Source organism: Jaculus jaculus, chromosome 1 (assembly GCF_020740685.1).
Source record: "Jaculus jaculus isolate mJacJac1 chromosome 1, mJacJac1.mat.Y.cur, whole genome shotgun sequence".
Classification (NCBI taxonomy): Eukaryota; Metazoa; Chordata; class Mammalia; order Rodentia; family Dipodidae; genus Jaculus; species Jaculus jaculus.
The window spans coordinates 344,032,222-344,056,293 of NC_059102.1; the positions used below are offsets into that span (position 1 = coordinate 344,032,222).

At 49.4% G+C, this 24,072-nt stretch overlaps 1 pseudogene; it reads left to right on the forward strand.

Annotated features, from left to right (window-relative positions):
- Positions 1–23,150: 23,150 nt before the first annotated feature.
- LOC123458810 lies at positions 23,151–23,666 on the forward strand (annotated as a pseudogene).
- The last annotated feature ends 406 nt before the right edge of the window (positions 23,667–24,072 follow it).

A 24,072-nucleotide genomic window follows, 5' to 3' on the forward strand; every position in this document is an offset into this window, starting at 1 on the left:
TGAAGGAGCTGAAGGGTAAGTACTGGATAATCACGGACGTGCCCCTCCTTCATTGGGTCACGTTCACAAATATCAAGGGAAGGCGGTTAGTACGTATCACACAGTCCACTGTGAACACAGTTAGACTCTCTTGTGGCCTTCCATGCTCCTCACAGTCATGAGAAGTTCCCATATGACGTGGAAGAAAAACAGCAGGCAAGGCTATGCTGGATGGTGACATTGCAGAGGACACTGCATACCAGCGTCTCCAATTTTCCACACAGGTTCCCTCCTTTGGCACTGGAATGATATCTTGACTTGCCAGAAAATGATAGCAACGCCTTTGGGACAAATGGAAGTCACGTACATATTCCTCTCTTGGATATGCCTAGTGAAGGACAAACATTTAGGCCTGTTTGTATCCTTTCACCCACCTGGCATAGTTTGCACTGAATGTCCGATTTGCAGTGATCAAAGCAGTTGAGTATCATCAAAAGGGGGTGCTTGAAGTAGGGCCAGGTGCCTTTACTGCCAGCAGAGATGAGAGGATGATCGTGACAAGGCAGCCACCCTGTGGCTCCATCCTGAATATCAGCACACCCGCTAGTAGAATTCAAGCCTCCCTGGAGCAAGACAGGGCAAGGGAAACCAGCCACGGGACTCGTGGGAGCCGTAAAATGGCCTAGAGTTTAGAGCCTTTGACTGTGACTGTGAAGTCAAAGGAAGCCGGTTCGAGTCTCCGGGACGTAGGCAAGCCCGAGACCCAAGGGGGCGCTCGTGTGCATTTGGTCACCTGCAGGACCCATTCCCTCAATGGGTCCTTTTCTCTTCTCAATATCGAATTTCTCTCTCACAAAGTTAAATAAGTCGAATACTTTTTCTTCCCCCTTGCGTGGGGCGATGGGGAGTTGGGTGTGTGTCCGCGATGAAACCGTGCTCAACACGGGGTTGTGAAGAGAGAGGGCCTCCTTGCGCAGCAGCTGTCATGGGTACTTTGCCATTTCATTCTGGTACACGGTAAGCAAATCAATTGCTATTCGAGGCAGGTCAAGAAGGAATTGCGCATCCTGTCGGAGTGGCGTTCAAACCACAAGCAACAGTTCTCGCGTGCTCCTGTGTCATTGGGGGGAAGAAACACCGCTCCTTTGAAGTCCTGGACATGTCAGGCTCTCTCTCAAGACAACCCGAACAGCATCCCTGCTCGTTTCAGAAGAGGTGACGCCTAATCATCACCAGTGACAAGGGTAAGTGAGCAGTCCACGAACGTGGACTCAGACGTTCACGACGATTTTGGAACTTCTGAACGTTTCATATATGAGGCAGGCTCTCCTGCTCTAGCAGCCGCCCTGGTGCTCGTGGAGGCCCTCCGCCTGCCAACAATTAAAAGACGCTTTGCGGAGCTGTCTCATTCCCAGAGACACGCACCCTCCACGCCCTGCTCCCTCACATTTCACACAGTCCCGTTCCACTAGGCTCCCCAGTCGTAAGTGAGGGGGTGATCCTGCAGACATTGCTCCCTTTCCACAAGAAGGCCTCGGGTTTGCCCATGGCCGTGCGTCGCCCATCTGTGTGAATTATATAAATCTGACGCTTTTTCTGAAAGGAGCTGATTCTCTAACCTAGGGTGATAGCGTTCGCTCTCACCCTAGGTTAGAGAATCGGGAGCTTTTTGGACAGAGACAAGGCCACAAAGAGGCAGTAGATCTCAGTGTGCTAGGGAAAGGAGGCTCCTGACAGACAGGTGACTCAAATGGTCATATCCGCATGGGACCTGCAGAGCATTCAGGTCAAGTGAGAAGCTACCAGGGAGTCCTCTGCTCCTTTTTAGAAGGAGGACCGACTTCTTTTTGAGGCAGTAGACACACACGAGTCTCTCGAAAATAGGGCTGACATCAACCCCATTGGCAAGTATGGACATTCTTTATGCCTTTGAGAACCAGGGCTAAATTGATGAAGCCATTGCAGAAAGAATGAGGTGGGTCTGGGTCCCAGTGTGTATTCGGAGGGTTTGGGTGCCCACTCGCAGGCTCTGGTGGACCATCCTGACCCGACTATGGGAGCAGGGGCTATGAAGGAGCTGAAGGGTAAGTACTGGATAATCACGGACGTGTCCCTCCTTCATTGGGTCACGTTCACAAATATCAAGGGAAGGCAGTTAGTACGTATCACACAGTCCACTGTGAACACAGTTAGACTCTCTTGTGGCCTTCCATGCTCCTCACAGTCATGAGAAGTTCCCATATGACGTGGAAGAAAAACAGCAGGCAAGGCTATGCTGGATGGTGACATTGCAGAGGACACTGCACACCAGCGTCTCCGATTTTCCACACAGGTTCCCTCCTTTGGCACTGGAATGATATCTTGACTTGCCAGAAAATGATAGCAACGCCTTTGGGACAAATGGAAGTCACGTACATATTCCTCTCTTGGATATGCCTAGTGAAGGACAAACATTTAGGCCTGTTTGTATCCTTTCACCCACCTGGCATAGTTTGCACTGAATGTCCGATTTGCAGTGATCAAAGCAGTTGAGTATCATCAAAAGGGGGTGCTTGAGGTAGGGCCAGGTGCCTTTACTGCCAGCAGAGATGAGAGGATGATCATGACAAGGCAGCCACCCTGTGGCTCCATCCTGAATATCAGCACACCCGCTAGTAGAATTCAAGCCTCTCTGGAGCAAGACAGGGCAAGGGAAACCAGCCACGGGACTCGTGGGAGCTTTAAGATGGCCTAGAGCTTAGAGCCTTTGACTGTGACTGGGAAGTCAAAGGAAGCTGGTTCGAGTCTCCGGGACGTAGGCAAGCCCGAGACACAAGGGGGCGCTCGTGTGCTTTTGGTCACCTGCAGGACCCATTCCCTCAATGGGTCCTTATCTCTTCTCAATATCGAATTTCTCTCTCACAAAGTTAAATAAGTCGAATACTTTTTCTTCCCCCTTGCGTGGGGCGATGGGGAGTTGGGTGTGTGTCCGCGATGAAACCGTGCTCAAGACGGGGTTGTGAAGAGAGAGGGCCTCATTGCGCGGCAGCTGTCATGGGTACTTTGCCATTTCATTCTGGTACACGGTAAGCAAATCAATTGCTATTCGAGGCAGGTCAAGAAGGAATTGCGCATCCTGTCGGAGTGGCGTTCAAACCACAAGCAACAGTTCTCGCGTGCTCCTGTGTCATTGGGGGGAAGAAACACCGCTCCTTTGAAGTCCTGGACATGTCAGGCTCTCTCTCAAGACAACCCGACCAGCATCCCTGCTCGTTTCAGAAGAGGTGACGCCTAATCATCACCAGTGACAAGGGTAAGTGAGCAGTCCACGAACGTGGACTCAGACGTTCAGGACGATTTTGGAACTTCTGAACGTTTCATATATGAGGCAGGCTCTCCTGCTCTAGCAGCCGGCCTGGTGCTCGTGGAGGCCCTCCGCCTGCCAACAATTAAAAGACGCTTTGCGGAACTGTCTCATTCCCAGAGACACGCACCCTCCACGCCCTGCTCCCTCACATTTCACACAGTCCCGTTCCACTAGGCTCCCCAGTCGTAAGTGAGGGGGTGATCCTGCAGACATTGCTCCCTTTCCACAAGAAGGCCTCGGGTTTGCCCATGGCCGTGCATCGCCCATCTGTGTGAATTATATATATCTGACCCTTTTTCTGAAAGGAGCCGATTCTCTAACCTAGGGTGATAGCGTTCGCTCTCACCCTAGGTTAGAGAATCGGGAGCTTTTTGGACAGAGACAAGGCCACAAAGAGGCAGTAGATCTCAGTGTGCTAGGGAAAGGAGGCTCCTGACAGACAGGTGACTCAAATGGTCATATCCGCATGGGACCTGCAGAGCATCCAGGTCAAGTGAGAAGCTACCAGGGAGTCCTCTGCTCCTTTTTAGCAGGAGGAAGGACTTCTTTTTGAGGCAGTAGACACACAGGAGTCTCTCGAAAACAGGGCTGACATCAACCCCATAGGCAAGTATGGACATTCTTTATGCCTTTGAGGCCCAGGGCTAAATTGATGAAGCCATTGCAGAAAGAATGAGGTGGGTCTGGGTCCCAGCGTGTATTCGGAGGGTTTGGGTGCCCACTCGCAGGCTCTGGGGGACCATCCTGACCCGACTATGGGAGCAGGGGCAATGAAGGAGCTGAAGGGTAAGTACTGGATAATCACAGACGTGCCCCTACTTCATTGGGTCACGGTCACAAATATCAAGGGAAGGCGGTTAGTACGTAACACACAGTCCACTGTGAACACAGTTAGACTCTCTTGTGGCCTTCCATGCTCCTCACAGTCATGAGAAGTTCCCATATGACGTGGAAGAAAAACAGCAGGCAAGGCTATGCTGGATGGTGACATTGCAGAGGACACCGCACACCAGCGTCTCCGATTTTCCACACAGGTTCCTGCCTTTGGCACTGGAATGATATCTTGACTTGCCAGAAAATGATAGCAACGCTTTTGGGACAAATGGAATTCACGTACATATTCCTCTCTTGGATATGCCTAGTGAAGGACAAACATTTAGGCCTGTTTGTATCCTTTGACCCACCTGGCATAGTTTGCACTGAATGTCCGATTTGCAGTGATCAAAGCAGTTGAGTATCATCAAAAGGGGGTGCTTGAAGTAGGGCCAGGTGCCTTTACTGCCAGCAGAGATGAGAGGATGATCGTGACAAGGCAGCCACCCTGTGGCTCCATCCTGAATACCAGCACACCCACTAGTAGAATTCAAGCCTCCCTGGAGCAAGACAGGGCAAGGGAAACCAGCCACGGGACTCGTGGGCGCCGTAAGATGGCTTAGAGTTTAGAGCCTTTGACTGTGACTGTGAAGTCAAAGGAAACCGGTTCGAGTCTCCGGGACGTAGGCAAGCCCGAGACACAAGGGGGCGCTCGTGTGCTTTTGGTCACCTGCAGGACCCATTCCCTCAATGGGTCCTTTTCTCTTCTCAATATCGAATTTCTCTCTCACAAAGTTAAGTAAGTCGAATACTTTTTCTTCCCCCTTGCGTGGGGCGATGGGGAGGTGGGTGTGTGTCCGCGATGAAACCGTGCTCAAGACGGGGTTGTGAAGAGAGAGGGCCTCCTTGCGTGGCAGCAGTCATGGGTACTTTGCCATTTCATTCTGGTACACGGTAAGCAAATCAATTGCTATTCGAGGCAGGTCAAGAAGGAATTGCGCATCCTGTCGGAGTGGCGTTCAAACCACAAGCAACAGTTCTCGCGTGCGCCTGTGTCATTGGGGGAAGAAACACCGCTCCTTTGAAGTCCTGGACCTGTCAGGCTCTCTCTCAAGACAACCCGACCAGCATCCCTGCTCGTTTCAGAAGAGGTGGCGCCTAATCATCACCAGTGACCAGGGTACGTGAGCAGTACACGAACATGGACTCAGACGTTCACGTCGATTTTGGAACTTCTGAACGTTTCATATGTGAGGCAGACTCTCCTTCTCTAGCAGCCGGCCTGGCGCTCGTGGAGGCCCCTCCGCCTGCCAACAATTAAAGGACGCTTTGCCGAGCTGTCTCATTCCCAGAGACACGCACCCTCCACGCCCTGCTCCCTCACATTTCACACAGTCCCATTCCACTAGGCTCCCCAGTCGTAAGTGAGGGGGTGATCCTGCAGACATTGCTCCCTTTACACAAGAAGGCCTCGGGCTGGCTCATGGCCGTGCGTCGCCCATCTGTGTGAATTATATAAATCTGACCATTTTTCTGAAGAGAGCCGATTCTCTAACCTAGGGTGATAGCGTTCGCTCTCACCCTAGGTTAGAGAATCGGGAGCTTTTTGGCCAGAGAGAAGGCCACGAAGAGGTAGTAGATCTCAGTGTGCTAGGGAAAGGAGGCTCCTGACAGACAGGTGACTCAAATGGTCATATCCGCATGGGACCTGCAGAGCATCCAGGTCAAGTGAGAAGCTACCAGGGAGTCCTCTGCTCCTTTTTAGCAGGAGGAACGACTTCTTTTTGAGGCAGTAGACACACAGGAGTCTCTCGAAAATAGGGCTGACATCAACCCCATAGGCAAGTATGGACATTCTTTATGCCTTTGAGGCCCAGGGCTAAATTGATGAAGCCATTGCAGAAAGAATGAGGTGGGTCTGCATCCCAGCGTGTATTCGCAGGGATAGGGTGCCCACTCGCAGGCTCTGGGGGACCATCCTGACCCGACTATGGGAGCAGGGGCAATGAAGGAGCTGAAAGGTAAGTACTGGATAATCACGGACGTGCCCCTCCTTCATTGGGTCACGGTCACAAATATCAAGGGAAGGCGGTTAGTACGTAACACACAGTCCACTGTGAACACAGTTAGACTATCTTGTGGCCTTCCATGCTCCTCACAGTCATGAGAAGTTCCCATATGACGTGGAAGAAAAACAGCAGGCAAGGCTATGCTGGATGGTGACATTGCAGAGGACACCGCACACCAGCGTCTCCGATTTTCCACACAGGTTCCTGCCTTTGGCACTGGAATGATATCTTGACTTGCCAGAAAATGATAGCAACGCCTTTGGGACAAATGGAAGTCACGTACATATTCCTCTCTTGGATATGCCTAGTGAAGGACAAACATTTAGCCCTGTTTGTATCCTTTGACCCACCTGGCATAGTTTGCACTGAATGTCCGATTTGCAGTGATCAAAGCAGTTGAGTATCATCAAAAGGGGGTGCTTGAAGTAGGGCCAGGTGCCTTTACTGCCAGCAGAGATGAGAAGATGAACATGACAAGGCAGCCACCCTGTGGCTCCATCCTGAATATCAGCACACCCGGTAGTAGAATTCAAGCCTCCCTGGAGCAAGACAGGGCAAGGGAAACCAGCCACAGGACTCATGGCAGCCGTGAGATCGCTTAGAGGTTAGAGCCTTTGACTGTGACTGTGAAGCCAAAAGAAGCCGGTTCTAGTCTCCAGGACATAGGCAAGCCCGAGACACAAGGGGGCGCTCGTGTGCTTTTGGTCACCTGCAGGACCCATTCCCTCAATGGGTCCTTTTCTCTTCTCAATATGGCACTTTCTCTCTCCTAGTTAATAAGTCGAATACATTTTCTGCCCCCTTGCGTGGGGCGAGGGGGAGGTAGGTGTGTGTCCGCGATGAAACCCCGCTCAACACGGGTTTGTGAAGAGAGAGGGCCTACTTGGGCGGCAGTTGTCATGGGTACTTTGCCATTATATTCTGGTACACGGTAAGCAAATCAATTCCTATTCGAGGCAGGTCAAGAAGGAATTGCACAGCCTGTCGGAGTGGCGTTCAAAGCACAAGCAACAGGCCTCGCCTATGCCTGTGTCCCTGGGGGGAAGAAACACCACTCCTTTGAAGTCCTGGACCTGTCAGGCTCTCTCTCAAGACAACCCGACCAGCATCCCTGCTCGTTTCAGAAGAGGTGGCGCCTAATCATCACCACTGAGAAGGGTAAGTGAGCAGTCCACGAACGTGGACTCAGACGTTCACGACGATTTTGGAACCTCTGAGTGTTTGATATGTGAGGCAGGCTCTCCTGCTCTAGCAGCCGGCCTGGCGCTCGTGGAGGCCCTCCGCCTGCCAACAATTAAAGGACGCTTTGCGGAGCTGTCTCATTCCCAGAGACACGCACCCTCCACGCCCTGCTCCCTCACATTTCACACAGTCCCATTCCACTAGGCTCCCCAGTCGTAAGTGAGGGGGTGATCCTGCAGACATTGCTCCCTTTCCACAAGAAGGCCTCGGGCTGGCCCATGGCCGTGCGTAGCCCACCTGTGTGAATTATATAAATCTTACCCTTTTTCTGAAGAGAGCCAATTCTCTAACCTAGGGTGATTGCGTTCGCTCTCACCCTAGGTTAGAGAATCGGGAGCTTTTTGGCCAGAGAGAAGGCCACGAAGAGGCAGTAGATCTCAGTGTGCTAGGGAAAGGAGGCCCCTGACAGACATGTGACTCAAATGGTCATATCCGCATGGGACCTGCAGAGCGTCCAGGTCAAGTGAGAAGCTATCAGGGAGTCCTCTGCTCCTTTTTAGCAGGACGACCGACTTTTTTTTGAGGCAGTAGACACACAGGAGTCTCTCGAAAATAGGGCTGACATAAACCCCATAGGCAGGTATGGACATTCTTTATGCCTTTGAGGCCCAGGACTAAATTGATGAAGCCATTGCAGAAAGAATGAGGTGGGTCTGGGTCCCAGCGTGTATTCGGAGGGTTTGGGTGCCAACTCGCAGGCTCTGGAGTACCATCCTGACCTGACTATAGGAGCAGGTGCAACGAAGGAGCTGAAAGGTAAGTACTGGATAATCATGGACGTGCCCCTCCTTCATTGGGTCACGGTCACAAATATCAAGGGAAGGCGGTTAGTACGTAACACACAGTCCACTGTGAACACAGTTAGAATCTCTTGTGGCCTTCCATGCTCCTCACAGTCACGAGAAGTTCCCATATGACGTGGAAGAAAATCAGCAGGCAAGGCTATGCTGGATGGTGACATTGCAGAGGACACTGCACACCAGCGTCTCCGATTTTCCACACAGGTTCCTGCCTTTGGCACTGGAATGATATCGTGACTTGCCAGAAAATGATAGCAATGCCTTTGGGACAAATGGAAGTCACGTACATATTCCTCTCTTGGATATGCCTAATGAAGCACAAACATTTAGGCCTATTTGTATCCTTTGACCCACCTGGCATAGTTTGCACTGAATGTCCGATTTGCAGTGATGAAAGCAGTTGAGTATCATGAAAAGGGGGTGCTTGAAGTAGGGCCAGGTGCCTTTACTGCCAGCAGAGATGAGAGGATGAACGTGACAAGGCAGCCACCCTGTGGCTCCATCCTGAATACCAGCACACCTGGTAGTAGAATTCAAGCCCAGACACGGGGCTCGTGGGAGCCGTAAGATGGCTTAGAGGTTAGAGCCTTTGACTGTGACTGTGAAGTCAAAGAAAGCAAGTTTGAGTCTATGGGACATAGGCAATCCTGAGACACAAGGGGGCGCTCGTGTGCATTTGGTCACCTGCTGGACCCATTCCCTCAATGGGTCCTATTCTCTTCTCAATATCGAATTTCTCTCTCACAGTTAAATAAGTCGAATACTTTTTCTTCCCCCTTGCGTGGGGCGATGGGGATGTGGGTGTGTGTCCGCGATGAAACCGTGCTCAACATGGGGTTGTGAAGAGAGAGGGCCTCCTTGGGTGGCAGCTGTCATGGGTACTTTGCCATTTCATTCTGGTACACGGTAAGCAAATCAATTGCTATTCGAGGCAGGTCAAGAAGGAATTGCGCATCCTGTCGGAGTGGCGTTCAAACCACAAGCAACAGTTCTCGCGTGCGCCTGTGTCATTGGGGGGAGAAAAACCGCTCTTTTGAAGTCCTGGACCAGTCAGGCTGTATCTCAAGACAACCCGACCAGCATCCCTGCTCGTTTCAGTAGAGGTGGCGCCTAATCATCACCAGTGACAAGGGTAAGTGAGCTGTCCACGAACGTGGACTCAGACGTTCGCGACGATTTTGGAACTTCTGAACGTTTCATAGGTGAGGCAGGCTCTCCTGCTCTAGAAGCCGGCCTGGCGCTCGTGGAGGCCCTCCGCCTGCCAACAATTAAAGGACACTTTGAGGAGCTGTCTCATTCCCAGAGAAACCCACCCTCCGCGCCCTGCTCCCTCACATTTCACACAGTCCCGTTCCACTAGGCTCCCCAGTCGTAAGTGATGGGGTGATCCTGCAGACATTGCTCCCTTTCCACAAGAAGGCCTCGGGCTCGCCCATGGCCGTGCGTCGTCCATCTTTGTGAATTATATAAATCTGACCCTTTTTCTGGAGAGAACCGATTCTCTAACCTAGGGTGATAGCGTTCGCTCTCACCCTAGGTTAGAGAATCGGGAGCTTTTTGGCCAGAGAGAAGGCCACGAAGAGGCAGTAGATCTCAGTGTGCTAGGGAAAGGAGGCCCCTGACAGACATGTGACTCAAATGGTCATATCCGCATGGGACCTGCAGAGCGTCTAGGTCAAGTGAGAAGCTACCAGGGATTCCTCTGCTCCTTTTTAGCAGGAGGACCGACGTCTTTTTGAGGCAGTAGACACACAGGAGTCTCTCGAAAATAGCGCTGACATCAACCCCATAGGCAGCTATGGACATTCTTTATGCCTTTGAGGACCAGGGCAAAATTGATGAAGCCATTGCATGAAGAATGAAATGGGTCTGGGTCCCAGCGTGTATTTAGAGGGTTTGGGTGCCCACTCACAGGCTCTGGAGGACCATCCTGACCCGAGCAGGGCCCATGAAAGAGCTGAAGTGTAAGTACTAGATAATCACGGACGTGCCCCTCCTTCATTGGGTCACGGTCACAAATATCAAGGGAAGGTGGTTAGTACGTAACACACGGTCCACTGTGAACACAGTTAGAATCTCTTGCGGGCTTCCATGCTCCTCACAGTCATGAGAAGTTCCCATGTGATGTTGAAGATAAAGAGCAGGCAAGGCTATGCTGTCTGGTGACATTGCTGAGGACACTGAACACCAGCTTCTCCGATTTTCCACACAGGTTCCTGCCTTTGGCACTGGAATGATATCTTGACTTGCCAGAAAATGATAGCAATGCCTTTGGGACAAATGGAAGTCACGTACATATTCCTCTCTTGGATATGCCTAGTGAACGACAAACATTTAGGCCTGTTTGTTTCCTTTGACCCGCCTGGCATAGTTTGCACTGAATGTCCGATTTGCAGTGATGAAAGCAGTTTAGTATCATGAAAAGGGGGTGCGTGAAGTAGGGCCAGGTGCCTTTACTGCCAGCAGAGATGAGAGGATGAACGTGACAAGGCAGCCACCCTGTGGCTCCATCCTGAATACCAGCACACCCGGTAGTAGAATTCAAGCCTCCCTGGAGCAAGACAGGGCAAGGGAAACCAGCCACGGGACTCGTGGGAGCCGTAAGATGGCTTAGAGTTTAGAGCCTTTGACTGTGACTGTGAAGTCAAAGGAAGCCGGTTCGAGTCTCCGGGACCTAGGCAAGGCCGAGACACAAGGGGGCGCTCGTGTGCTTTTGGTCACCTGCAGGACCCATTCCCTCAATGGGTCCTTTTCTCTTCTCAATATGGCACTTTCTCTCTCCTAGTTAAATAAGTCGAATACATTTTCTTCCCCCTTGCGTGGGGAGAAGGCAGGTGGTACGGTGTCCGCGATGAAACCGTGCTCAACACGGGTTTGTGTAGAGAGAGGGCCTCCTTGGGCGGCAGCTGTCATGGGTACTTTGCCATTTCATTCTGGTACACAGTAAGCAAATCAATTCCTATTCTAGGCCGGTGAAGAAGGAATTGCACAGCCTGTCAGAGTGGCGTTCAAACCACAAGCAACAGTCCTCGCTTGCGCCTCTGTCATTGGGTGGAAGAAACACCGCTCCTTTGAAGTCCTGGACCTGTCAGGCTCTCTCTCAAGACAACCCGACGAGCATCCCTGCACGTTTCAGAAGAGGTAGCGCCTAATCATCACCAGTGACAAGGGTAAGTGAGCAGTCCACGATCGTGGACTCAGACGTTCACGACGATGTTGGAACCTCTGAACGTTTGATATGTGAGGCAGCCTCTCCTGCTCTAGCAGCCGCCCTGGTGCCTGTGGAGGAACTCCGCCAGCATCCAATTAAAGGACACTTTGCAGGACTGTCTCATCCCAGAGAAACCCACCCTCTGCACCCTGCTCCCTCACATTTCACACAGTCTCTTTGCACTAGGCTCCCCAGTCCTAAGTGAGGGGGTGGTCCTGCAGACATTGCTCCCTTTCCACAAGAAGGCCTCAGGCTGGCCCATGGCCGTGCGTTGGCCATCGTTGTGAATTACATAAGTCTGACCTTTTTCTGAAGAGAGCCGATTCTCTAACCTAGGGTGATAGGGTTCGCTCTCACCCTAGTTTAGAGAATCAGGAGCTTTTTGGCCAGAGAGAAGGCCACGAAGAGGCAGGAGGTCTCAGTGTGCTAGTGAAAGGAGGCCCCTGTCAGACATGTGACTCAAATGGTCACATCTGCATGGGACCTGCAGAGCTTCCAGGTCAAGTGAGAATCTACCAGGGAATCCTGTGCTCCTTTTTAGCAGGAGGACCGACGTCTTTTTGAGGCAGTAGATACACAGGAGTCTCTCGAAAATAGGGCTGACATCAAAACCATAGGCAGGTATGGACATTCTTTATGCCTTTGTGGCCCAGGGCAAAATTGCCAAACCCATTGCAGAAAGAATGAGGTGTGTCTGGGTCCAAGCGTGTATTCGTAGGGTTTGGGTGCCCACTCGCAGGCTTTGGAGGACCATCCTGACCCGACAATGGGAGCAGGGGCAATGAAGGAGCTGAAGGGTAAGTACTGGATAATCACGGACGTGCCCCTCCTTCATTGGGTCATGGTCACAGATATCAAGGGGAGACGGTAAGTACGTAACACACGGCCCACTGTGAACACAGTTAGAATCTCTTGTGGCCTTCCATGCTCCCCACAGTCATGAGAAGTTCCCATGTGATGTGGAAGAAAAAGAGCAGTCAAGGCTATGCTGTATTGTGACATTGCAGAGGACACTGCACACCAGCGTCTCCGATTTTCCACACAGGATCCTGCCTTTGGCACTGGAATGATATCTTGACTTGCCAGAAAATGATAGCAATGCCTTTGGCACAAATGAAAATCACGTACATATTTCTCTGTTGGATATGCCTAGTGTAGGACAAACATTTAGGCCTTTTGTATCCTTTGAGCCACCTGGCATAGTTTGCACTGAATGTCCGATTTCCAATGATCAGAGCAGTTGAGTATCATCAAAAGGGGGTGCTTGAAGTAGGGCCATGTGCCTTTACTGCCAGCAGAGATGAGAGGATGAACGTGACAATTAAGCGACCCTGTGGCTCCATCCTGAATGCCAGCACACCCGGTAGTAGAATTCAAGCCTCGCTGGAGCAAGACAGGGCAAGGGAAACCACCCACGGGACTCGTGGGAACCGTAAGATGGGTTAGAGGTTAGAGACTTCGACTGTGACTGTGAAGTCAAAGGAAGCCGTTTCGAGTGTCTGGGACATAGGCAAGCCCAAGAAACAAGGGGGCCCTCGTGTGCTTTTGGTCACCTGCTGGACCCATTCCCTCAATGGGTCCTTTAGTCTTTTCACTCTCGCACTTTCTCTGTCATAGTTAAATAAGTCGAATTCTTTTTCTTCCCCCTTGCGTGGGGTGGGTGGGGAGGGGTGTGTTTGTCCGCGATGAAACCGTGCTCAACACGGGTTTGTGAAGAGAGAGGGCCTTCTTGGGCGGCAGCTCTCATCTGTACTTTGCATTTCATTCTGATACACGGTACGTAAATCAATTCCTATAGAAGACAGGTAAAGAAGGAATTGCACAGCCTTTCAAAGTGGCGTTCAAACCACAAGCAACAGTCCTCGCGTCCGCCTCTGTCATTGGGGGGAAGATAATGCCGCCCCTTTGAAGTCCTGGACCTGTCAGGCTATCTCTCAAGACATCCTGACCAGCATCCCCGCACGTTTCAGAAGAGGTGGCGCCTAATCATCACCAGTGACAAGGGTAAGTGAACAGTCCACGAACGTGGACTCAGACGTTCTCGACGATTTTGAAATCTCTGAACATTTGATATGTAAGGCAGGCTCTCCTGCTATAGCAGCCTGCCTGGCGCTGGGGAGGCACTCTGCCTGCCACCAATTAAAGGACAATTTGCAGAGGTGTCTCATTCCCAGAGAAACCCACCCTCTGCGCACTGCTCCCTCACATTTCACACAGTCCCATTCCACAAGGCTCCCCAATCGTAAGTGAGGGGGGTGAACCTGCAGAAATTGCTCCCTTTCCACAAGAAGGTCTCGGGCTGGCCCATGGCCGTGCGTCTGCCATCTTTGTGAATTATATAAATCTGACCCTTTTTCTGAAGAGGTCCGATGCTCAAACCTAGGGTGATAGCGTTCGCTCTCACCCTAGGTTAGAGAATCGGGAGCTATTTGGCCAGAGAGAAGGCCACGAAGAGGCAGGAGATCTCCATTTGCTGGAGAAAGGAGGCCCCTGACAGACGTGTGACTCAAATGGTGACATTCGCATGGGACATGCAGAGCTTCCAAGTGCAGTGAGACGCTACCAGGGAGTCCTGTGCTCCTTTTTAGCAGGAGGACCGACGTCTTTTTGAGGCAGTAGACACACAGGACTCTCTCGAAAATAGGGCTGACATGAAACCCATAGGCAGGTATGGACATTCTTTAGGCCTTTGAGACCCAGGGCAAAATTGCTGAACCCATTGCAGAAAGAATGAGGTGTGTCTGGTTCCAAGCGTGTATTCGGAGGGTTTGGGTCCCTCTCGCAGTCTCCGTAGGACCATCCTGACATGAGTATCTGAGCCTGGCAATGAAGGAGCAGAAGGGTAAATATTGGATAATCACAGACGTGCCCCTCCTTCATTGGGTCACGGTCACAGATATCAAGGGAAGACGGTAAGTACGTAACACACGGTCCACTGTGAACACAGTTAGTATCTCTTTTGGCCTTCCATGCTCCCCACAGTCATGAGAATTTCCCATGTGACGTGGAAGACAAAGAGCAGTCAAGGCTATGCTGTATGGTGACATTGCAGAGGACACTGCACACCAGCATCTCCGGTTTTCCACACAGGTTCCTGCCTTTGGCACTGGAATGATATCTTGACTTGCCAGAAAATGATAGCAATACCTTTGGGACAAATGGAAGTCACGGACATATTTCTCTTTTGGATATCCCTAGTGAAGGACAAACATTTAGGCCTGTTTGTATCCTTTGAGCCACCTGGCGTAGTTTGCACTTAATGTCCGATTTCCAATGATCAGAGCAGTTGAGTATCATCAAAAGGGGGTGCTTGAAGTAGGGCCAGGTGCCTTTACTGCCAGCAGAGATGAGAGGATATACGTGACAAGGCAGCCACCCTGTGGCTCCATCCTGAATGCCAGCACACCCGGTAGTAGAATTCAAGCCTCGCTGGAGCAATACAGGGCAAGGGAAACCATCCATGGGATTCCTGGGAACCATGAGAGGGCTTAGAGTTTAAAGCGTTTGACTGTAACTGTGAAGACAATGGATGCTGGTTCGAGTTTCCGGGACGTCTGCAAACCCAGAACACAAGGGAGCGCTCATGTGCTTTTGGTCACCTGCTGGACACATTTCCTCAATGGGTCCTTTTCTCATCTCAATCTCGCACTTTCTCTCTCATAGTTAAATAAGTCGAATACTTTTTTTCCCCCTTGCGTGGGGCGGGGGGGAGGGGCGTGTGTGTCCGTGATGAAACCGTGCTCAACACGGGTTTGTGAAGAGAGAGGGCCGCCTTGAGCAGCAGCTGTCATGTGTACATTGCTATTTCATTCTGATACAAGGGAAGCATATCAATTCCTATTCAAGGCAGGTCAAGAAGGAATTGCACAGCCTGTCGGAGTGGCGTTCAACCCACAAGCAACAGTCCTCACGTGCTCCTCTGTCATTGGGGGAAGAAAACGCGGCTACTGTGATGTCCTGGACCTGTCAGGCTCTCTCTCAAGGCACCCGGACCAGCATCCCGGCACATTTTAGAAGAGGTTGTACCTAACCACCACCAGTGACCAGGGTAAGCGAGCAGTCCACGAACGTGGACTCAGACGTTCTCTACGATTTTGGAATCTCTGAACGTTTGATATGTGAAGCAGGCTATCCTGCACTGGCAGCCTGCTTTGCGCTCGTGGAGGCCCTCCTCCTGCCGCCAATTAAAGGACACTTTGAGGAGCTGTCTCATTCCCAGAGAACCCCACCCTCCGCGCCCTGCTCCCTCACATTTCATACAGTCCCGTTCCCTGAGGCTCCCCAGTTGAAAGTTACGGGGTGAACCTGCAGAAATTGCTCCCTTTCCACAAGAACGCCTCGGGCTGGCCCATGGCTGTGTGTCGGTCATCTTTGTGAATTCTATTAATCTGACCCTTTTTCTGAAGAGAGCCAATTCTCTAACCTAGGGTGATAGCGTTCGCTCTCACTCTAGGTTAGAGAATCGGGAGCTTTTTGGCCAGAGAGAAGTCCACGAAGGGGCAGGGGCTCTCCATGTGCGAGGGAAAGGTGGCCCCTGACCGACATGTGACCCAAATGGTCACACCCGCATGGGGTATGCAGAGCTTCCAGGTGAAGTGAAAAGCTATCAGGGACTGCTGTGCCCCTTTCTAGCAGGATGACCGACGTCTTTTTGAGGTCGTAGACGCACAGGAGTCTCCCAAAAATAGGACTGACATCAAACCCATAGGCAGGAATGGACATTCTTTATGCCTTTGAGGCCCAGGTCAAAGTTGCTGATCCCATTCTTGAAAGAAATGAAGTGTGTCGGGGTCCAAACGTGTATTCGGAGGCTTTGGGTGCCCTCCCCCAGGCTCTGGAGGCCCACCCTGACCCGACCATGGAAGCAGGGGAAATGAAGGAGTAGAAGGGTAAGTATTGGATAATCACGTACGTGCCACCTTCTCCATTGGGTCACGTTCACAGATATCAAGTGAAGACGATGAGTACGTAACACACAGTCCCATGTGAACACAGTTAGAGTCTGTTGTGGCCTTCTGTGCTCCTCTCAGTCCAGAGTAGTTCCCATGTGACATGGAAGAAAAAGAGCAGGCAAGGCTATGCTGTATGGTGACACTGTAGAGGACCCTGCACACCAACGTCTCCAGTTTTCCACACAGGTTCCTGCCATTGGCACTGGAATGATATCTTGACTTGCCAGAAAATGATAGCAATGTCTTTGGGTCAAATGGAAGGCACGTACATATTTCTCTCTTGGATATCCCTATTGAAGGACCAACATTTAGGCCTGTTTGTATCCTTTGTCCCACCTGCATAGTTTTCATTGAATGTCTGGTTTTCTATGAACAGAGCAGTTGAGTATCATCTAAACGGGGTGCTTGAAGTCAGGCCAGGTGCCTTTACTGCCCGCAGAGATGAGAGGATGAACAAGGTGACAAGGCAGCCACCCTGTGGCTCCATTCTGAATGCCAGCACACCCGGTAGTAGAAGTGAAGCCTTGCTGGAGTAAGACAGGTATAGAGAAACCAGCCACAGGACTGCTGGGAAAAGGAGTATGGCTTAAAGGTAAGAGCCTGTGACTGTGAAGTCACAGGACCCTGGTTTGAGTCTCCAGGAAGCAGGCGAGCCCGAGACACAAGGGGTGGCACGTGTGCTTTTCGTCACCTGCTTGGCCCATTCCCTCAATGGGTCCTTTTCTCTTCTCAATTTCTCACTTTCTCTCCCTATAGTTAAATAAGTTGAACACTTTTTTTCCCCCTTGCTGGGGGCGGGGGGCGCGGTGTGTCCGCGATGAAACCATGCTCAACACGGCTTTGTGAAGAGACAGCGCCTCCTTGGCTGGCAGCTGTCATGTGTACTTTGCCATTTCATTCTGATACAAGGTAAGCAAATTAATTCCTATTCAAGACAGGTCAAGAAGGAATTGCAGAGCCTGTCAGAGTGGCCTTCAACCCACAAGCAACAATCCTCGCACCTCTGTCTTGGGGGGAAGAAAACGCCGCTCCTTTGAAGTCCTGGACTTGTCAGGCTCTCTCTCAAGACACCCCGACCAGCATCCCCGCACATTTCAGAAGCGGTGGTGCCTAACCACCACCAGTGACAAGGGTAAGTGAGTAGTCCAAGAATGTGGACTCAGACGTTCTCTACATTTTGGAATCTCTGAACGTTTGATATGTGCGGCAGGCTCTCCTACTCAGGCAGCTGGCTTGGCGCTAGTGGAGGCCCTCCACCTGCCGTCAATTAAACGACACTTTGCGGAGTGGTCTCATTCCCAGAGTAACCCACCCTCCGCGCCCTGCTCCCTCACATTTCACACAGTCCCGTTCCACTATGCTCCCCAGTTGTAAGTGAGGGGGTGAACCTGCCGAAATTTCTCCCTTTCCACAAGAACGCCTCGTGATAGCCCATGGCCGTGAGTCGGCCAACTTTGTGAATTCTATAATTCTGACCCTTTTTCTGAAGAGAGCCAATTCTCTAACCTAGGTTGATAGCGTTTGCTCTCACCCTAGGTTAGAGAATCGGGAGCTTTTTGGCCAGACAAAAGGCCATGAAAGGGCAGGGGCACTCCGTGTGCTAGGGAAAGGAGGCTTCGGACAGACATGTGACTCAAATGGTCACATCCACATGGGACATGCAGAGCTTCCAGGTGAAGTGAGAAGCTACCAGGGACTGCTGTGCCCCTTTCTAGCAGGATGACCGACGTCTTTTTGAGGCAGTAGACACCCAGGAGTCTCTCGAAAATAGGACTGACATCAAACCCATAGGCAGGTATGTACATTCTTTATGCCTTTGAGGCCCAGGGCAAAATTGCTGAGCCCATTCCAGAAAGAAATGAGGTGTGTCGGGGTCCAAACCTGTATTCGGAGGCTTTGGGTGCCCACCCGCAGGCCCTGGAGGACCACCCTGACCCGACCATGAAAGCAGGGGCAATGAAGGAGCAGAAGGGTAAGTATTGGATAATCACGGACGTGCCCCCTCCTTCATTGTGTTACGTTCACAGATATTTAGGGACGATGATGAGTACGTAACACATGGTCCACTGTACAGTTAGAATCTGTTGTGGCCTTCCATGCTGCTTACAGTCCTCAGAAGTTCCCATGTGACGTGGAAGAAAAAGAGCAGCAAGGCTATGCTGTATGGTGACATAGCAGAGGACCCTGCACACCAGCATCTCCAGTTTTCCACACAGGTTCCTGCCTTTGGCACTGGAATGATATCTTGACTTGCCAGAAAATGATAGCAATGTCTTTGGGTCAAATGCAAGGCATGTACATATTTCTCTCTTGGATATCCCTATTGAAGGACCAACATTTAGGCCTGTTTGTATCCTTTGACCCACCTGGCATTTTTTTCATTGAATGTCCAATTTTCAATGATCAGAGCAGTTGAGTATCATCAAAACGGGGTGCTTGAAGTCAGGGCAGGTGCCTTTACTGCCCGCAGAGATGAGAGGATGAACAAGGTGACAAGGCAGCCACTCTGTGGCTCCATCCTGAATGCCAGCACACCCGGTAGTAGAAGTCAAGCCTTTCTGGAGTAAGACAGGCAAGGGAAACCAGCCACGGGATTGGTGGGAAACGGAGGATGGCTTAGAGGTCAGAGCCTTTGACTGTGAAGTCACAGGACCCCGGTTCGAGTCTCCGGGATGCAGACGAGCCCGAGACACAAGGGGGCGCTCGTGTGCTTTTCGTCACCTGCTGGGCCCATTTCCTCAATGGGTATCTTTCTCTTCTCCATCTCTCACTTTCTCTCTCATAGTTAAATAAGTTGAAAACTTTTTTTTCCCCCTTGCGGGGTGCGGGGGCTGGGGTGTGTCCACGATGAAACCGTGCTCAACACGGGTTTGTGAAGAGACAGGGCCTCCTTGGCCGGCAGCTGTCATGTGTACTTTGCCATTTCATTCTGATACAAGGTAAGCAAATCAATTCCTATTCAAGACAGGTCAAGAAGGAATTGCAGAGCCTGTCAGAGTGGCCTTCAACCCACAAGCAACAGTCCTCGCGCCTCTGTCATTGGGGGGAAGAATACCCTGCTCCTCTGAAGTCCTGGACTTGTCAGGCTCTCTCTCAAGACACCCCGACCAGCATCCCCGCACATTTCAGAAGCGGTGGTGCCTAACCACCACCAGTGACAAGGGTTAGTGACCAGTCCACGAACGTGGACTTAGACGTTCTGGACGATTTTGGAATCTCTGAACGTTTGATATTTGGGGCAGGCTCTCCTGCTCAGTCAGCCGGCTTGGCGCTCGTGGAGGCCCTCCTCCTGCCGCCAATTAAACTACACTTTGTGGAGTGGTCTCATTCCCAGAGAAACCCACCCTTTCACCATTGTCAGGAGCCATTTTGGCTGGACTTGTATCCATAGCTCTGGGCTTCTGGCAGCAAGACATTAGCAAAACTATAGCAGCCTACCTGGAAGCAAGATTATGTATTTTCTGCCATTTGGCTGGTCTTTTGTACTGAGAAGTGACTGAAGTGCAAAAACTCTGTAACAGGAAGTGTTTTTTTGATAGAAACTTGTGAAGCTCATAAAATCTTTGTCTATGGAAAAACTGTTTGTAAAATCAAATAAAAAGGAATGCTGTGAAATAAACCGTGTCTTCAGTCCTGGCTTGAGGCCTTGATTCAGCCCTGGACTGGGGTCCATGCTTTCAGTCTTTCTTCTGTCTTTCCTTAATCCTCACTCCCCATCAGGCTCGAACCCTTTCAACTGGCACCTCTGGCACACCATGGAGCTATTTCTCCAGCCCTCCTCCCTTCCCCCTTTTCTTTTTAATTTACATGTGCATGTATAGGCACGTTTTCATCTCTGCCAGTGGTTTTATTTATTTATTTATGTTGGTTTTTCGAGGTAGGGTCTCACTCTAGTCCAGGCTGACCTGGAATTCACTGTGTAGTGTCAGGCTGGCCTCGAACTCACCGTAATCCTCCTACCTCTGCCTCCAGAGTGCTGGGATTAAAGGCGTGTGCCACCACGTCCTTCTCTGCCAGTGTTTTTTGCACATTCTCCTGTTGCTATTGTCCACTTATGTTGGCCAGGGATGATATCTACCCTCTGCTCATGCCATCACTTTCCCTGCCATCATGGAGCTACCCCCTTGAGTCTGTAAGCCAAAATTTGTCCCCCCTTTTTTTCCCACAAGCTGCTCTGGGTGGGTGATTTCTATCAGCAATGTGATCCTGTCTGCAACAACTTACATCTAGCAGTAGGGAAAAAAAAAGTAGCCTTAGAAACAAAGTTGAGAAATCAGGAAACATGAAAGTTTGTTATTGGAAAAACTTCCCAAATTTTCCATTTGTTGCCAAACATTCAGTTTAACCAGAAATAATAAATAGGTCGGGCGTGGTGGCACAAGCCTTTAATTCTAGCATGTGGGAGGCAGAGGTAGGAGGATCGCCATGAGTTTGAGGCCACCCTGAAACTACATAGTGAATTCCAGGTCAGTCTGGGCCAGAGTGAGATTCTACCTTAAAAAAACAAAAAAGAAAAAGAAAAAGAGAGAGAGAGCCCATCCTATGAATTAGTATACCTCAATAAATCAGATGATCTGAGTGCTAGGGAAAAAATCCTAAAATACCTGAGTCTCCTTCATACTGAGTCACAATTAGAAAATTTGAATAAATTCAAACAAGGGTAACTGCCTTCAGATAAAAACCTTCCAAATTCCACCAATAACCAACCCATGAGGCCTGTGGATTCTAGCCCTGTCCTATTATCCAGTGTCTTCCAACTTCAATATCTCACTGCATCCCATTTTAGCCACTTGTCTGCCATCCCTTCCCTCACATAGCAGGCACCCAAAATCTTGCAGCATGGAAACTGCCATCCTCTCTGCTTGGAGGACTTATTTCTGCTTGATAATTTCATTTCTTTCCTTTAGTTTTTTTTTTTTTTTAAACCATTGTAGTTGGGGAGACAGACTGAGCTGGAAATGGGAGGAAGGGTGTTGTAGACAGGTGAAAGGTTTGGAATTTTACCACTATGCTGTGGGATGTCAGAAAACTTGTATTTATCATACCATCAGTATCTTTATACCTAAGAACAAATCATACTTCATTATGTCTAAAAAGTAATTTATACACTATCCCTCCAGTTGTCTTCTCTCTCACTTCTTGAATTTTAGCTCTGAACTGCTCATCCTAGCACCAAAGTTGTGAACGTGGCTTTCATTTGTTCATTGCATGTGTGGATGCACATATATGTGGGCATGCATGCATGTGTGTACATGCATGTGGGGGCCAGAGGACAACCTCAGGTATTGTTCCACAAGCACTGTGGTTCTTTTTATTCTTTCTTTGGGATGCAGACTCTCACTGACCATGGACTTTTCTGTCTCTGGGATCCCAGAACTGGGACTCAAGTGCACACCTCCATGTCTATCTTTTTTTAAATTTATTTTTAATTTTTTGTTCATTTTTACTTATATGAGAGTGACAGAGAGAGAGAGAGAGAGAGAGAATGGGTGCGCCAGGGCCTCCAAGCCACTGCAAAGGAACTCCAGACACTTGTACCCCTTTGTGCATCTGGCTAATCTGGGCCCTGGGGAATCAAGCCTTGAACTGGAGTCCTTAGGCTTCACAGGCAAGAGCTTAACCACTAAGCAATCTCTCTGGCCATTTCTTCTTGTTCTTGTTCTGCTTCTTCTGTTTGTTCTTCTTGTTCTTCTTGTTCTTGTCCTCCTCCTCCTCCTCCTTCTTCTACGTGAGTTCTATGGATCAAACTCAGGTCCTCACGCTTACAAAGCAAGCACATTACCAACTGAGCTCTCCCAGAGCTCCTCATCAGTTTATTCTTACCACTCATATGAAGAAATCCTTAGATGTAGACATACTTATGTTGAACAGTTGAAAAGCTCTTAATCCACTTTCTGGTTTTTTTTTCCAACTTGACCACGTGTAGAGGTTTTCACTTATTATTTCCATGATGACAATTTTGATTCTGAGCATGGTTCTGATTGTCCTATATATATCACCAACCTTGTGCCGAGTATTTTAAAATCTTAAGTTTTATCTTTTGATGCCATTCTTCCTCCATTATTTAAGAGATATTGTTATGGGCTTTCTGAGGCCCAGGTGTTGCCAAGACTGCCAAAATGTTTTGGAGCTTTTAAAAATATTTTAAATGTTTTTTTCCCAGGAGAAAGAGAGAGAGGGAGAAAAGAAAAAAAGGAAGGTAAGTAAGTGTGGGCACTCCATGGCCTTTTGCCACTGCAAGTGAACCCCACATGCATGTATCACTATGTGCATCTGGCTTTTGGGGGGCACTGGGGAATCAAACCCATGCCATCAGGTTTTATAAGCAAGTGTTTTTAACTGCTGAACCTCCTCTATCCCTGTTTTTGAGCTTCTTTTAACTGAATCTAGGAAAATTCAAAATAGATTTCAGACTGTACAGACAGAAGCTACAACGAGGGAAATTTAGTGCCAATGCAACAAAAAGAAAATCAACTAGAAGGAAATTATGGTTTTCTTAAAGATTTATTTTTATTTATTTATTTATTAGACACAGAGAGAGGGATGGGGGAGAGAGAGAGAAAGAGTGGGAATGGGCAGGCCAGGACCTCTAGCCACTGCAAATGAACTCCAGATGCATGTGCCACCATGTGCATCTGGCTTACACGGGACCTGGAGAATCGAACCTGGGTCCTTAGTCTTTGAAGGCATGTGCCTTAACTGCTAAGCCAGCTCTCCAGCCCAATAAATTATGTTATTTTTGTGTGTACCACAGAGCTAATACTTTATGCCAATGAGCAGTCAACACATGAGTGTTGACTCTGTATAATTCCTATAAATTGGTCTTAAGGTTCAAAGTTTTGCGTGGTACTCCAAATAAATATGTTGTCATTGATGCTGCAGGTGCAGCAAAGCCTCACTGTTGTGTGAATATTGTGATTCATCATATAGATGTTTTATTCTGTCACTCTGGTATAGAGGACTAATTCCATCTCTAAGTTGCTGAGGAAAGCCAGAGGAAGGAAAGAGGTTATTTATTGCTACTCTTCTCCCAACTGCAAAATAACAATAAAAGGAAAGAAAAAAAAAAAAAAACAATCCTGTCTCTTCAGGATTTCATTTGCTGTCTTTCTGGGAATGGTGTGCATTGTGGCTCTTATGTTGTCTATGCTGGGGGATATGAAATCACTGGTGCCTCTTTACTTCCAGTTAAGTGTGAATCAAAAATTAGTGGCTGCTAATATCTTAGGTCTTATTACAGTGGTTATACTTTGAACATGAGCAAGGATTAAAACTGACTTCTGGCTGGGCATGGTGGTACACCCCTTTATTCTCATCACTTGGGAGGCAGAGGTAGGAGGATTATCCTGAGTAAGAGATAATCCTGAGACTGAATAGTGAATTCCAGGTCAACCTTGGCTAGAGTGAGACCCTACTAGGAAAAAAAATAAACCTGACAAGTAAATTTATTTTGATCATATGAATATAGAATGCCTTTTATCATTATTTCATTCCATAAGAACACTAAAAATTATTGGATAATTTCAAATAATGACAAATGTATAATACATATTTTCAATTAGTCTTTAACTTTGAAGGACCCTGTCACTTTATGTTACAGACAATAAAGATTCTTCTGTGTGATACCTAGAAAATTATCTGAAGTAGAATAAAATAATTG